Source organism: Phyllostomus hastatus, unplaced genomic scaffold (assembly GCF_019186645.2).
Source record: "Phyllostomus hastatus isolate PE091 unplaced genomic scaffold, TTU_PhHast_1.1 phas_contig_80, whole genome shotgun sequence".
NCBI classification, from domain to species: Eukaryota; Metazoa; Chordata; class Mammalia; order Chiroptera; family Phyllostomidae; genus Phyllostomus; species Phyllostomus hastatus.
Window position 1 is genome coordinate 48643545 of NW_025333960.1, and position 15746 is coordinate 48659290.

The 15746-nt window shown below is 51.6% G+C and overlaps 1 protein-coding gene across 1 annotated transcript in view; it reads right to left on the reverse strand.

The window, feature by feature from the left end:
- RNF152 (ring finger protein 152) overlaps positions 1–14392 on the reverse strand; it is a 60601-nt gene extending 46209 nt beyond the window's left edge. Inside the window, exons 1-2 of the mRNA XM_045849760.1 lie at positions 14164–14392; positions 12761–12884 (exon numbers count right to left, since the gene is read on the reverse strand). The gene's annotated coding sequence lies outside the window, so the exon portion shown is untranslated. The remainder of the gene's footprint in view (positions 1–12760; positions 12885–14163) is intronic.
- Between the last annotated feature and the right edge of the window lie 1354 nt (positions 14393–15746).

Genomic DNA, 15746 nt, shown 5'->3' on the forward strand with positions numbered 1-15746 from the left:
CCACCGATTTTTAGGAAGACAGGATGGGAGACAGAGAAACATCGAGTGGTTGCTTCCTAGACACGCGCCCACCAGGGGTCAAACCTGCAACCTACGTAGGTATGTGCCCTGACCAGGAATTAACGTGGCGAGCTTCAGAAGAATTGGACAATGCTCCACCCAACCGAGCCACAAGCCTAGAGCCACCAGTAACTATTTTTACTCATCCTATATCGGTATTACCTCAAGTTATGAACATCTAAGACATCTCAGAAAAAAGGAGTCTCCTTAACAGAATGAAAAATCTGAGGGAGCATATCTCAGCGGCTTCTAGCTTACACCCTGGAGCCGTTCGGGGCTGGGACTCGATCCCAGCCCCGACATTTACTCACTGTGTGACCTTGGGCAAGTCAGTCCGTCTCTCCATGCCTCGCAATTGCTGGCAAATACATTCAGCCAGCGACAGCAATAGTACCTCCCCCAGCAGACTGTGTGAGAATCATGCACATACTGCATGAAAAACACTTGGAGCCTGGCACATCATTAGCGCCATACGTGGTAGTCAGTCTTATTATCATTGCAAAAATGTTTTCCGTGGGGGGAAAAAACACAAGAATCAGATATTTGGCAGTTCAAACGCCTAGCGGGATTTTTACTAGAAAGAGAGACGTTGCCATCTTCAAATCGTCAAGCCAGATTTGCTCTATTTCCCCCGACAGGGATCCTCGGACTGATAGGTAGGGCGAAATTCACCCCGGGGGTGGCTCTCTGTACAAGGAAGGACAATGAACTGAATGCCGTGAAAACGGAGCAGGCTCCAGGACCACTGAACCCAACGCAAAGCTTTCAGCCATGGAGGGCCGGCCCACAAACAGCCATTGTTTCCACAAACAACCCCGCCGTTGTCAGCCGGGAGGGTGCCAAAGGAAGCCAGTTGACTTACGCATTTCGGTCGGCGGCTCTGCGTAGACACAACCACAGATACAATTAATTGCTGCAAGAGAATCTAGAACTGGGCACTGAATTGCATCTGATTAAGCCAGGTTTTCAGTTCAGCTTTTTAAAAGACACGAGTCCACAGCACCTTGGCTGCACTGAGCGCATATGAGTCCACTTCGAAGCCCGTCACATCACGCGGTGATTTATTTATTAATGGTGTGGGGAACAGCTGCGACTGTCGGGGAGCAACATCTGTCATTTTCCCTCAAAATTGTTACAACTCATTAAACATAAACTCCCACAAATATCCCAACCTGACCCTGTGTTGCAGGTACGTATTCATACACAGTAAAACGGAAGCCGCTAGGACACCTGGTGCTTTATTGCTTTTTACTAAAATTATTTATAGCTCAAAACTGTTCATTATTCACATGCCAGAATGATTAGAGTGGTAGAATAACAAATTCACACTTATCGTCATCTTCTTTTTTTTTTTAATCCTCGCCCAAGGACATACCCATTGATTTTGGAAAGAGGGGAAGGGAGGGAGCGAGAGAGGGAGAAAGAAACACTGATATGAGAAACATTGATGGGCCACCCCTCACACGGGCCCCGACTGGGGACTGAACTCGCAACCCAGGCACGTGCCCCAACCTGGAATCAAACCCACAACCCTTAGTCCCACACGACAATGCTCCAAACCAACTGAGCCAACTGCCTAGGGCTATCATCGTCTTATTTCCTGATAAAAATACAAATTATAAATATTATGGCAATAAGACGGATACTACACAGGAACAAACCAAAAAATTACCTGACCAAAACGTCGGTAACGCTGACATTCGTAAGCATCGAGCCAGGCGCCACTCAGCATCTCACCGCTGAGGTCTACCACCGTGTGCCACTAGCACACGCTCTAATTAATCCCAACAAGTCCACACCGTCAACAGTCTGTTCATTCATCTGCTTCTTCGTTCCCCCATTCATTCATCCGAACTCCTAAACGGGACAAGGTCCCTGCAGACCAAGCAGTCACGATGGAGCGGGGGAGCAATCACGGACCGAGTCACCGTATACAGGGGTAAGAGGGGTTAAAAAGAGCAAATGGAAACTAATTCTGCCTGAGAGAGTCAGGGGAGGACCCGCAGGGCAGGAGAAAGGGAAGGAAATCTCGAAGGAAGACTATACTTACATACAGCTTCCATCGAGATGTTGCGGGGGTTGTAGTTTGTTTTTGTTTGTGTTTGGTGTGGGGCAGAAGTGGGAGTGTGGTGTGTGGGGGACTGTTCCAGGGAGAGGGAACTGCATGAACAAAGCAGAGGCAAAATGAAAGGACATGGCTTATCCCACTTTCCAATATGGAGGACAGCAGTAACTGGGGTGGGAAGGGCGGTTTTGTTGAAACATATTCTTAAATGCTGCATTCGCAAAAGTCTTCAGCTCCCAGCACCAGATCCGATTTCTCACACGGCTACGTACACCGGCCTTCTGTCAAGTGGTCCCCCCAGAAACACTTCACACCACCAGGCGTCACAGAGACGTGTTTGCGGGAGGCAAAGCTCGGGTAATGACCGGAAATCTCACTGCCAAGTCCCCAGCGAAATCCATCACCAACTCTTTCAAACCACATGGCCTCAAAGTCAACACCAGATTGATTCAGCGGCTGACCAAAATCGTCCATCTTCGTTCCCGAAGACAGGGCAGTTTAGAAGTCAGACTTTAAAATTATGTTACACTGAACCCATTTGCTTTTTTATTTTTAAGTTTTCTCTTCTTTCAATTCTTTTTTTTAACGATTTTTACTTATTTATTTTTAGAGAGGGAAGGGAGGGAGGGAGAGAGAGAGAGAGAGAGGGAGAGAGAGAGAGAGAGAGAGAAACATCAATGTGTGATTGCTGGGGGCCGTGGCCTGCAACCCAGGCATGTACCCTGACTGGGAATCGAACCTGCGATGCTTTGGTTTGCAGCCTGTGCTCAATCCACTGAGCTATGCCAGCCAGGGCTCTCTCAATTCTTAATCCCAGAGATGAGTGTGGGTCCCAGGGCACAGGGAAGATCAGGAAGACCGCAGACTGCCAGGGTCTGGCACAATGGCTCTGCCTCACCACATGACCTTGGACGAGTCACCTAACTTTCCAGGCTCAGCTGCCTCCTGCCGAAAGCACTTCGCCCTGAGCCTGAAGCATACACCAAATATTATTATCTCTGTGCTCTAGTCAGCACCCCCACTCCACCCCCGAAACTGTTACAAATCGTGGAATCCAACACAGGTTGGGAAAGAAAATATCTGATCAAATTCCATGTACAAAATCATGAAGAACAGCTGCAATTTGCTTTTTGGGCAAAGATGTTTTTGATTACGGAGCTGAAATCCTCACCATGTAAAAAAAAAAAAAACAGTTATTTTTTATTTTGAAGCTAGCACTGAATTTTTAAAATACCACATTCCTACGCAATCACTGACCCCGTTACTCTCTTCTCTGTGCTCACTCTTCTCCCCTCCAACAGTTGCCTCTCTCTCTCCTTTTCTCATTTTAACCGTGATCAGCTTTGGGAAAACAAAGCGTATTCAGCTATTAAGTACTATAGATTATATTGAACACCACCAGTCACCTGGCACTAAAAAGCCTCATAAAAGGAAGAAATGTGTTTCTTTACCAGCCAGAATCTCAGAGGAGAAGTTAAAACTCGGGAAGCAGACTGCAGAAGCCACGGGGAGTGAGTGTGTCCGGAATCGCCCCCTCCGGTGGAGGGGTGAGAATTCCGAACTGCAGGCCATTGCTCGTTCATTTCCAGGGTTCCACCTAGCCGACACCCCATTCACCTTCACCGACGGTGGTGACAGAATCTAACGGCACAGCCCTTTGCAGTGAGCCGAAGGCAAGGAACGAAATGAGAGCCAAGGGAACTGGGAGAAGCAGGCTGGATCCTGTTTAGACTGCGAAAGTGATCATTACCGCCCTCCTCATCCACAAGGAGTTCTAAGTTGTCTGGACAGCCGCTTTCGTCCGATTTCCACTGCAGACTGGACTTGACCGCAAAAGAAAGTTATTGTGAGGAGCAGGTTAAAGACAGGGTTTGGCACAGCTACGGGCGGGTTCCACAGATAAGGTAACATAAATCTGGGGTAAAAATCTGACATGTTCTCTTTACTTGTTTGTGAAGACATTTTTCTGTAAATCAATGAACATATTGGAAAGCATCACCGCCAAAGGATGCAATTCTCAAAAACCCTATTATTATTTTGTCATAAACCCAAGGTGGGTGAACGATTAAATTTTGATAGACCTGACTCCAGTGTTGGAAAAAATAAGTACACAACTCAGTCTGCAAAGAAACACTAATTCTTTGGGCTGACATTTTGCATTCTGTGTACGGACATAAAGGTAATTTATTAAGTGGATTCCATTTGCCTGGAAGATTCCCCTTCTTCTATAAAGAGAGGTTTACCTTTTTCTTAGCTGCAGGCGCAGACCATGAGGAAATCTGGCTCATCAGGGCCATGAACGAATACACCTGGCATACCTGCGATTACAAGGAAACGCATATTTCCACGGAAAGGGTGACGTAAACGTCTGACAATTGCCTTCAGGCGCTCCGTGCATCAGATTCACGGAAGTGCAAGCAGCAAGCGCATTACCGTTCCTGGCCATTCGGGGCAGGTCAGCTGGCACCAACCTACCACCCCCAGAAAAAGTCACAATCCAAAGAAGAAATGGGACACAAAGGGTTATTACCAGAGGCATCAGCTTACTGCCAGAAAAGTAGGTGGCTTATCTAAGGGTCTTATCAGTTGCCATTAAGGGGGTGGAACAAACTTGTCTCTGCCCTCGAGGTTCTTTTGGCTGGTCTAAATAATCAACTAGACAGTGAGACAGATTGCCTAGAGAAAATAACCACATTTAATTCACACACATCCGTGAACGTCAGAGGCACCCCCCAGCCCCCCACGCACAGGAAGGTTGGAGACAGAAAGAGGACTGAGGTGTCTAAGACTCCCTGCGCTAGTGGTGAGGTGACGCATCGTGGGGGCTTCAACGGGCCATCGCAGGACAGTAAGAGCAGAGGTTTAGTCAATGAAAGTTTGCCCTATCTCATAGGCGGGTCAAAAAATAATCTCTTACTACGGTCAAGGCCCCTCATCCAAGTTCCTCTAGGTAAAGGGAAGGGCAGAAGTTTCTCGAGCCTGAAGCTAAAACTGCCCTTAGCTCCAAATGACCTACATACCACAGAAGCACATGTTGGGGTGACCAGCTCTGAACCCCCCAACACCATCAATCCCAGGAGTTGTTAGAGATTCAGAGAGAAGGAACACCAGTGAACTGGAGTCAGGACTTCGGATCTCTCCACTCGGTCGTAGGGAACAAATGCTCAGTCAGATCTTATTTACTCAAGGTCATTATGGCAGAGCTCACACTGGAACCCAACCCATTTTGCTGTACATTTTTAACCACTTAACTGAATTTGGATCAAGCAAGGTGGACCTACATGGTAAGGGATCAACAACTGAGAGAGAAGGGTATCAGGTTCATTTCTTTTGTTCTCTGCCCTTTTGGTTTTCCCTCTGCCTAAAAAGCAGAAAAGCAACTAAATTATTAGTTAAATTCACATATTAAGCTACCCAAGGCACGGAATGCCGTTAGAAGTGTGCCTGGCAAACAATAGGCACTCAATATTTAAATAAATGTAATAAATACAATTGTATACCTAAGTCACTGATGTTCCCTTTTTCAGATGCTATGTCACCCACCACCATGCGTGAACAGATGGATCCTGAAGTGTCAGTGTGGGCCAGGAATGGACAGGCAGGCTCCCTGGTTAAAAGTCGTCCTCTACCTGCATGGCCAAAGGCAACGAAGGGACGAATTCCCTAAGCAACATACAGAGATCTATCCAGTGCTCTGCAACCACTTTTAATCTCATATTAACCTGCAAGGAGGCAATTTGCAAACCTACCCCAGAGCAATAAGACTGCAAAAGAATGCCACACTAAATACTTTGTTTGAGGGACATTTATCTTAGCTCCATTCACTATTTGTCAAGCTGAGAACATTTTAATGTTAATACATTCCTAGCCATTTTCTCCAAGCAGCTGAACACATTTCCTCTTTCATAAAAACACTATCCATAATGATCAAGCATCCTGGGTGTTAAAAAACGTCTGGCATGTGGATGAGTATTTTAAAAAAAAGAAAGAAAAGAAGTAAGGTAGACCAGATGTCTATCACAAAGGCACTGCCAACCGCAAGTCAATTAGGAAGGGAGGTTTGATGGTCGCCAGTTGTGGACTATGTTACCCCACTGGTGTCAAACCCCAACAGCTCAGTCTGCTCCTTGAGATCGTGGGCTGTCCTGGTGGGTGTACAGTTCCTGGGCTGCTTGCTCTATGCCACCGAGGAGAGAGTGTTTTTGTTTTGTTGTTGTTTTGGAAGGAGCAGGCAAATTGAAGCTGAAAAAACAGACCGTCAATAACAATTCATGTTGTTAGAAGGGTGGTCCCCAGTGAGACTGCTCACCTCTCAAGCATTGGTGGGCACACTGTAGCCTGACAGCTCTAATTTCATTCCATTTTTAATCATTATACATGCAAGTAGGCAAAGCTCTTAAAAATAAGTCTCTCGGCTTCCTTTAAATAGAGTAAAAGCACCTGTAATTCCTTTATCACTGTAGGTCAAATCATTTCTCCGTTGTGAACGATTATTTACTGAGACTTTACTTTGTGTAAACATCGGTGGGAGGGCAGAAGGGCAGGGGGGAATACAAATTGGGTCTAACCTCATCCAGACTTTAAGCACCTTGCCAGGAACCAAGACCCTGCTGGTCCTGATCTCTACAGCTGCCCGCCGAAAGGCCCCCGGGGGGAACTGTCCTCCTCACCCTCTCCCCACACCCAGCAATGACCAGAAGAGTCCTGTCCACTGGAACTCTCGTGGCATGTGGGGCTTGATGACAAAAGATGTCTGAGACATCTTTTCAATACACCTCCCTTTAGCTTGAGTGGGTTTCCGTTCTTTGCAATTAAACAGACACAAAAAGGATGCCAATCTTAGGTGATAATACGAGACAATAAGTGCCCTTTGTACAATGAATGAATGAATGTTGAATGAAATGAAACATGGAGGCAATTTTGCCAAAGAACTCAGGGGGAATGAAGGACTGGTAAGGTCTAAAGTGATAGAGTTATCTTTTTTTTTAGACAGAGGGGAAGGGAGAGAAAAAGAGAGGGAGAGAAGCATCAATGTGTGGTTGCCCCTTGTGTGCCCGCGACTGCGGACCTGGCCCACAACCCAGGCATGTGCCCTGGCTGGGACTCGACCTGGCAACCCTTTGGTTCACAGGCCAGCACTCAACTTACTGAGCCAGGCCAGCCAGGGCGAGTTAACTTTTTTAAAAGCACTAAGAGCCGAGTCTACCTTTAAAGATGGAGTACAGGGAGAGGACACTGTAGGCCACAGAATGTTCCAAAATTAAGAAAGAGGCTATGCAAAGCGTTTTGGGGGAACAGTGGGTTAACAATGGGGGAACAGTGGGTTAATCATCCCGGCTAATGAGGCATTTTGAAGTCAGGCAGAATGAAAGTCAAGGTTGAAAAGGAAGTCTAGAGGTCAAGCTGCAGGTCACTTTAAAGGAAAGAATATAGACTTCTTCCCCTCTCCCACCCTCTCAGACCAGAAGCCACTGAAGGTTATAAAGCAGGGGAATGAACAATGGCAACAACCTACCGTCCTAAGGGTGAGGGCATTTTGTAATGTGAATTGGTGGTGGGAGAGCCAGCGGGTGAGGAAACCGACTGGAACAGCCCCGAGAGAAACAAGGCGCTCAGCTAGGATGGAAGCGAAGGGAACTGTGGGGCCAGTCACTGGGGAGGGAGAGTTAACTGTTCCTAAACAGAACACCAATATTAATAATAACGCTCCCTATTTCCACAGCATCTGTAGAAGCTTTTTACCAGAACCTCATCAGTTCTTACAGAGACTCAGCGAGGAGTGCATCGAGTGTGATTATCTGGATTGATGAATGGGAACTCAGCCAGAAAAGTTACATTTGCTTGGTAGGTAGGAGTAGGGTGGGGGTGGAGAGGAGCAGCAAGAGCAGAGAGAAACGCGGGACACAGCACCTGCACCTCCACTGCCAAGACCACACGCCACCTGGGCACACCTGGGCACACCTGCATTTCCACCCCGCGAGTGCATGGAGGTCTGCTACCCCAGGAGGCCCTGCATGGGAGGGTAAGTTTTATCACGCCAGAACGCTGGCGATGAGTTTAATCCACGCAAGAACTAACAAAGCGAGTGGCGAACAAGGCCTCTTGTGCCAGGCATCCGCTCCACTCCCAGGGGAGCGCAGGAGCAGTGCCCGCAGCTCCGCCAGGGAGGGGCTCCCAGCCTCAGCAGCCAGCGGGGGCCTGGGCCAGGAAATGGCAGGCTGAGACCCACCCAGAGGAAATGCGGGCCTCATGTCCACCACTTGAGGCCTTCCTCTTTAACTCTTACCACGACAGCAAGTCAACCAGAAGTAGAAAACCCTTAAACAGAAAACAAGTGTTTGTTTTATCCAAACTGTGATGTCAATCATGGAGGCTGGCTCCTGGGACACGCAGGGCAGCTCCCAGAGCCAGGAGGGAAGGAGCAGGAACACCAACGCCTCCTCCCTCCCTTCGCCTTCGGCTTCAGTGACCTTTGACCTTGCGTGTGCCATTCCAGGAACCACAGTCCCTCCGCAAGTGACCTACCTGGACAGCCGGCTTCATTATGAAGTTAAAGTGGTGGGGAGTCAGTGGTCAACCAAAACAGAGAAATGCATTTTGGAGCTTCCCAGATATATTTCAAGACAAGTCCCTCGGGGCTTAATTTTCCTTCTCAGCCCGGGCCTGGCTGGCAGCCCAACCCTGCACTGGTTCTCGGGGTCAAGGCTGTGTCTGGGTCCCCTGCTGGTTTCCGGGCTGCTCAGCTCCCCCTTCGGAACCTTTTTGGGTACAATCTTTTGTCACTCACTCAGGGGACGCTGGATCAGAGGGCAGCCTCTGCATTCTCGGGCCAACACTCCTGTCCTCTAGTCACTGTGTCTCGGCCACCAACGGTCAGTTCACCATGTCACCTGTCTACAGAGAGCCGTCATTATAAAGACGACTTCAACGAGGTGATTATTGAGTCAGAAGCAATGCTATTCTGTTAAATTCCATGCTCGTGCTGAAAGTCCTCATCAAAACTCTAAAAAGAATTCTTACCCATGCATGTATTTATCACAACACGAGCAAAGATGTTTGAGTGACCAGCACTTCCCACAGCAAAAATCTCTCTACGAGCCACCCCCTGCTTGAGCCACAGCTCTCCGAGATGCCATTTCACAGCCCCCAACAGGTTGCAGGGAGAATGGGGAAGGAAGGCCTTCGAACTGACCTGGCAGCCACCATGGCCGCCAAGGGAAGTACGCATGCCGTCAAACTCTCTGGATGTCCTCCTGGCCCTGTGACCCAAGTGACTCTTTCTGAACATGAAGTAACCAGAGGGAGGCCTAAGGCTACCCTATCAGCACCCCTGCCCATTCTAGGTCCTCCCTGCTGCCCCCAGTCTTTGCCGGGCAAAGCCACATCCTGGCTGATGCTTGGCCCTTCGCCACTTTTCTACCCTGAGCTGTGCCGAACACACTCAGGAAGTCTCCGACAAGAGGCAGACGGTCAGGAGGCAACACCTCTCTGTTACATAACTCGAAGCACCGCACCTCCTGAGAGCAGCCTTGGAGATACCTCCTGGCCTGGCACTTCCGAATAAACAACTACTTGAAAGAGAAAATCGTAATCTTTTATTTGATCACCAGCGTACAGTCAGATGAGGGGGGGATGGGACCAGATTCTTTAAGTTATGTGTCGTTCATTCATTCGACTGATACTTGTGTGATGCCCAACACCCACAGAGTTCTGAGCGAGGCCCGGGAGGGACACACTTTAAAGCCCCGTCCAGGCCTGGGCGGGGGTCCCCAGGGGGTCCCCATCACCTGGGCGTCTGGGCCCCATCACCCGGGGAAATCAGCGGTGCTGCTGACCTCCACCCTGTCTTCCCTTTCCAGTGAAAGAAATACCGGCCTGGGGCTACATGGGGTCACAGGACTCGTCCCGGCCCAAGCAGCGTTCAGTCACTTCTAGGTCAGGTCATGTCAAAGCTAAAACAAGACCCCCCCCCCACAAGTTCCTTTCCAGGGCTGCGGTAACCCCGCAAGCACTCTCGGGATCTCACGTCCATCGGTTTGGGTCTTTGAGTGACCGCAACGAGCGGGGCCCACCTGCTGACCTCGCTGGACACATGGCATGGGCAAGAAACTGCCCTCAGCCACTGAGATCTGGAGGTCCTTTGTCACTGCAAAATAGCCTGTCCTGCTGATACATCACTGTTTAAAAACGAGAGAGACACCTGCAAAGGCCCCCTCCCTCACTTGTTTTCTAAATCGAATTATATAGAAAAACAGAAATTGTTTCAAAATTCAAGGGCAGTAGGGACTGAATAAAACCTCGAAAGGTATGTCCTGACCGGAGTGGCTCAGAGGGTTGGGCGTTGTCTCACAAAGTGAAAAGGTCACCAGTTAGATTCCTGGTCAGGGCACGTCACGCGCCCGGGTTGCAGGCTGGTTCCCTGGTTGGGGCATGCACAAGAGCAACTGACTGATATTTCTCTCTCACGTAGATGTTTCTCTCCCTCTTTTTCCCTCTCTTCCCTTTTCTCTAAATATAAATAAAGTCTTTACAAAAAAAAAAACACCCTAAAACCTTGAAATGCAGAGGATGCCAACAGGTTAGACAACTCTGAAGGGTAAGGAATGAAAACAGAATGACCTTTCAACAGCAGTGAAACCTAACCATTCGTGAAATTCAGCTAAAGAGTTTAAAGGCTGGGAAGAAAAGGTTGCCTTCTAACAACAGGTCCAGTCATTTACAAAGTAGTGAGGTCCCCAATGAAAGAAGCATTCAAGCAAAGGCTGAATGACCACATGCTCCCTCCTCACAAGTCCCATACCACTCTGTTACTCTCTCTAGCTTCCAGTGACCTTAATTAGAACCAGGTCATCATTTCTCCATTGCCCTGTAAGCTCCCAAAGGTAGTTTGTTTTTATGCCTCCACACCCCACCTCCACCCCTTGGCCCTTATCACAAAGCCCATTATCTATCAAGTGTTTGATAAACATCGGCTGAATGGATTAAATGAACGTTGTAGAAAGAGCTCTGGAGGGAAAAGGTTGTTCTAATAACCTCTAGGGGCAACCTTTAGGGCTGCCCTCACCTACAGCTAAACAAATACACCTCTGCAGACATCCCAGGGTGGGCGAGCCTCCAACTTAAACAGCAACAACAAAACAACACTGAACACCAATACAACACTTGATTGTGATTTATTACTGTACACAATTCAAAACCACAGTGAAACCTAACACTGCACCATGGCTATCTTTGTTCCTGGACATGCATTTACATGTACAGGCAGCTGTTTTCCCAAGTGGAATTGTGTGTATGAGGTATTTATTTTTTTTTCTATCTAAAAAAAAAAAAACCACACCCTTTGTTTCTATTGCATTGTTACACTCCCTCTTACCCCATCACGTGGTTTTTCTTCTCGCAGGAATACAGCACACACCCTGCATTATTGCTGACATAAAAATTACTTGTCAAAATACCTCTATCCTAACACCATCACAAATCTGATCTTCCTAAATAAAGCCTCAGCCTTTGTTTTCAGCCAGGACCAGATCACTCACCTACTTCTCCCCGTGCTTCCTGCAGGCTTGGAGGAGAAGGATAAATGCCAGTGTCATTTATATTCCTTAAAGTCGCCTTCCACAACAAAACTACCCTGGAGGCTAGTGACAAACCTTTCCAGTTATTTTTTCTTCTTCTAAGGGACTTGGGTTGTGGGGAGAGAGCCTGCCACTGACCGAGTGCAGGGGCTACCACTGCAGAGCAAGGGAGCCCCAGCAACCAGGAGCCTCTGGCCCTCAGCAATCCCTCCTTCCGCCACAGCGAGCCCTGGGTCCGTTCCCACAACCGTCCTCATCTTCTGCTGCTCGTGCGGGGCGCCAGGACTCTGCCCTCTAGGAGGCAATGTCAATGCCAAGGTGTCCTCCTGCAACTGAAGGTGACAGTTTCCACTGAGCTCTACCAAGAGAACCCCAGATCTGGTTAGGTGGACATCAAAACAGAACTATCCTTGGAAAGAAAAGAACAGGCCAGAGTTTTTGGAAAAGAACCAACAACCTAAAGATGAAACGCAGACTGAGAGCCTAATGGTTCACAGCTTTATAAATGGGAACTTAACGAAAGCTCCGTTTCTGTTCTTCCTGCGCCGCCCCCCCCCAGCAGCCCTCCCCTCCCCCTCCCACTGACTTGCAGCTGACACACTGATAGTGCAAACACTATCACAAGGAAGGGGTGGGGGAAAGACACTATTTCCCAGGAAAGTCACCATTTTTGACTTGTGCCCCAGCTGAGCACTGGTCAAATTTATAACCAGCCATGCGGATACCTTTTCAACAAACGCTATCCCCCTGAAGCCCAAATACACTACTCCACATAAGAAAGCAGGTATAGATGCAAATCCCACGTTCAGACACAACTGCCTATTCTCATCGAAAGGAAGCAGGTGGAATTTACACAACCCCCAACGCACCCTGCCGGCCCTCAATGCTTTCCTCAAAAGGAAGGTTTCAAGTCATTGGCAATTCCTTTCCAGCAGCCCCCACCTCCCCACAGACAGGAAAGGAATGGTGGGATGCAGAAGCCGCCCAACGCCCGTGCAGATGCCGTTGGCCCAAATGACCCACAGACACCCAGGCGGCTACCCAGATTATCGGGGGTTACCTGAATCTGTCGCCGAGTCCCTTTCACCCTCTTCTGCGCGATGACATCAAGGGGAAACACTACGCCTTTGGGAGACTCGAGGCTGCCGAGCAGGAAGCACAGTTGAGTCTGAGCCGGGTTCAGCCTGCAGTGAAACACAGGCAGCAAGGGTTAGATACGCGCAGCAGAGAAAGACATCCAAGCATCTTGCCGGCCCGCGGCGGCGGCGGCGGCGGAGCGGATGGCCTGGGCGGGTGGGGGGAAGGCGGCGGAGGTGTGGAGGGCTGGCGGGCCGCGGAGGGGGCGGAACGCTTCCTAATTGTCTCTGCTGGAGACACAACCACCTCCCGCCACTCCTCTGCAGTCTCCCCCGCCCCCAAGTTCTCCCCTGGTGGTAGCGCTTTTGCTGGCAACTGTAACCCCTCAAGAAAGAAATCCGAAAGACATACGAGAAAGCGGAGAATAACATCTTGGGGCAAATGCACACTGGCAAAAAATATACCAGGTACGCCTGGACAGATGGGAATGCGGGGCGCCCCGTCACCCACCCGGGCAGACAGACCAGCGCTGCATTCGCGAGCATCCTTCTTTCCTTCACGCCGTCTGTCACCTCATCAAGTCACTGCCACTCTGTTTTGCCGATTTCTCTACTCTTCCCAAAACCACGCCACGCTCCCCCCACCCACGGCCGCCCCAGGCGGGACGGGGGTGTGGGGCGCCGCTTCCGGAGCAGCGTCCCGCCAGTCCAGCCTGCTTTGTCCTGCCGCTGCCCTTCCAGGGGCAAGAGCCCCAGGCGCGTGGGTTTGCACAAAAGACACCCCCAACATCTGGCCCACCACTGCGTCCTATCCTCCCCGGAGGGGCCATGGGGCCACAGAGGGGCGCGCGAGGGCAACTTCTGCGGGTGGGGAAGGCGCTCAACAAGGGGCTCTCGAGAGGACCTACTCCACTGTGCGCGGAGTGGGGGCGCCGCTGGGGCGCGCGTGCAGGCACGTGCACCCCTAGGGGCACGCGCGGCGCGGGCGAGACGGCTCCTTCGGGCCGGAGCTCCAGGGGGCATCCGAGGACTCGAAAGCCGCCGACAGCGCCATTCCCCACCATAAACCAGCCTGTCCTTTCCTGGCCGCAGCCGACAGCCCAACGCCACCAGCGCCGGGGACAGACACGACTCTAGGGACCACCTCCCCACGCCCCGGGGCTTCCCCCGTCCCACGCGCTGCGCTAGCCTCCCCGAACCCCCTTCGGCCCTACCACCCCCATCCACCCACCGGCCAAAAGGTGTCCCCAACGCGCCAGGAAGCGGCTCCCCCCTTCCTGCTTCTCTGCTCCGGCTGCGGCCGCCTTGCGGGCGCTGACACCCCGGCGTGCCCCTCAGCCGCCCCCGACTCAGGAGGGGCAGCGCGGAGAAACAAACCGAAACTCACCGGCCGCTCTCGGCGGCAGACGCGGGAGTGCTCTACAGAAACGGCGGCGGCGGCAGCGTCGCCCGGTGGTCCCGCCGCGCCCGCCACCCGCTCGGCCAGACGTGCGGCGCGGAGCGCGGCGAGCGAGCGCCGAGCGCCGGGGAGCACGGAGTCCGCAGCCCCAGCTCCCTGCCCCGCCTTTGGGGAGGCGCCCCACCTGCCCTTACGCCCTCGCGCTCCCGGCTGGACACTGCCGCTCAGCAGCGAGCGGCTGCTTTTTGTAACAACGCCCCGACTAAGGCACCAAAGGGGTGGGGGTGAGAGGCCGGGCTCTGCTCCCCGCGGCACCGCCCCTGCCCGGCGGCTCCACCTCCTCCAGCCCCCCCCCCCACCCCCACCACCATGCCACTTGCCCCAGACGTCAGTAAGTGCGTCCAGAATCGCATACCACCCCCAGGGGTGAGGAGCAGCCCACCCTCCCGCTTGCCCTTTCTCGGCCTTGCCCCCAAGGGCCCAACCTTGGAGGGGTCCTCGACGTCATCTTTTCCACCCTAGCAGGTGGGACCGCCGCTGGAATCAGGTGTGAAAGGAGGCCGAGCCCAGCCCGCCGAAGGGCGGGGCGAAGGGGGGGTGGTGGTGCTGAGGCCAATGGGAACCAGTCCGCCGCCCCTGACCGGGGGACCGAGCGAGGGAGGAGTTGAGATCGGCCGGTTTCCAGAAACTGCGTGGACCCGCGTCACCGCAGATACGCATTGGCTGACCCTTAAAGTTCACGTAGTCCAGCCTGGGCGAGTCCCGTTTTCGTGGACGGGAGGCCCAACACATTCCCCCCCCCCACACACACACACCGGCCCCCCTGAGAGGGGTAAGGGGAGCAGAGAGGTGCAAGTCCTGAGGGTTCCGTGACAGCGCGGACCACCGAACCCCTGGCCCACCCTAATCTCCACCTTAAACCCAAACTCCTCTCGGGATGCCTAGTTCCCCCAAGAACACGGTCTCTCGCTTCTGGCATTAACTATAAAGCAGGAGAATGGAGGGGGAAGGTCGCGGGTACAGGTTTCCATGTCCTGGCGTCTTTTTGAAGGATTTCTAGGCCCAGAACTCTGTGACCTGAAATCGACGCCTGCCCACTCTCCCGGACTGCCGCACCAGTTCGAAAAAAGGGGTCCCTTAGTCATCCCCCCAGCCCTTCCCAGCTGCCTGAAGTGAACCGTCTTCCAGTCCCCGCAGGCGCAGGCGGGTCCCAAAGGAAAGAGCGGCCGCTGGGACCTCTCCCAATCGTTGGCTGAAGTGCTTCTGCCCAGGCGGTGAGGCCTGGGAACCAGAGCGAGCGGTGACCCACGGAAATCCCTAAGGCACTCCAGTCGACTGGCCGCCCTGTCTTGTCCCACAAATAAAGCCTGTTAGTAAGGTTTCCAAGCACATGCAGAAGTCGGTCGCCAAGAAATGGATGGAGTTTGGTGATGGGCAGTCCTCGCCAGGACCCCATTTATATACAGCCTTCCCCTGGCTCATCTGTGCACTTTTGTCCCCTGAAGCTGCAGCTTCTCCTGTACAACACTCCGCAGGCGTGAAAGTTAATACGTGTGTTCTAAAACCCAGGG